Below are 949 nucleotides of genomic sequence, written 5' to 3' on the forward strand. Positions count from 1 at the left end.
ATTTCTATATTGATATTTGGAAAAACTGACAGCTAGAAAACACCACTCAACTCATTTTTTAAAATACGATCATATTAAATGGCATTACATGCATCATTTATATATTGCTCGCAGTACCAGCATCCTCAAATATGGTTCTAATTTTGGTAGATATCTTGCTAGGGGAGCACATTTCTAAGTTATCCAGATATAGCACCCTCTTTCCTTCTCTTTCTGTCCACATGCAATCAGATGCTTTGTGGCATTAAAGTTGACATTTATTTAAATGCCATTTGGTGTCTGGTTTTTTTCTACCTTTAATTTGGGGTTTTCTATCTGGGGTGTAAGTAAAAGAATCACTTGGAGGGCTTTTTCAAAATACCAATGGCCAGGCCACTAGCCAGTCAATCAGAAGCAAAATCTCCTTGGATGGGACCTGGAAGTCTTTTCAGCTTTCCAGCATTTTAATGAACACCCCTGATTACGAACCACCAGGTCTTAAGAGTGTGGCATATGTATTTTTCAAGTTCCTAGAAGCTCTCCAAAAAAAAAAAAAAAAAAAAAAATCTGCTTTGTTCTCTGCCTGGTGTTGATGCGTCACCGTCTCTTTAGCCATTAGTCTGATCCTGGATATTTATGGTCATAATCTGATGAGCAACATTGGGAATGACTTCTTTATTTTTGTTTGTTTGTTTGTTTGTTTTGAGACAGAGTCTCACTCTGTCGACCAGGCTGGAGTGTAGTGGCGTGATCTCTGCTCACTGCAACCTCCACCCCAATACTTTTATTTTTAAATATTATTTATGGCATCCAGATTTGCATAAGATGGACTGGGTCAAAGGCCATGCCCTTTATAAATCAATATTCTTAAGTTCTACAAATTCACTTTCCTAAAGAGCCAAATCACATCCTACTCATCAGCAACGTGGGTAGACATCATTTTCACAATCACTTCTAATTTTCCACCATT

General features: G+C 37.5%; 1 protein-coding gene across 1 annotated transcript in view; it reads right to left on the reverse strand.

Annotated features, from left to right (window-relative positions):
• The window catches only part of SPECC1L (sperm antigen with calponin homology and coiled-coil domains 1 like), a 343,168-nt gene that overhangs the window by 151,114 nt on the left and 191,105 nt on the right, over positions 1-949 (reverse strand). The window lies entirely within an intron of this gene.

Source organism: Macaca thibetana, chromosome 10 (assembly GCF_024542745.1).
Source record: "Macaca thibetana thibetana isolate TM-01 chromosome 10, ASM2454274v1, whole genome shotgun sequence".
Lineage (NCBI taxonomy): Eukaryota > Metazoa > Chordata > Mammalia > Primates > Cercopithecidae > Macaca > Macaca thibetana.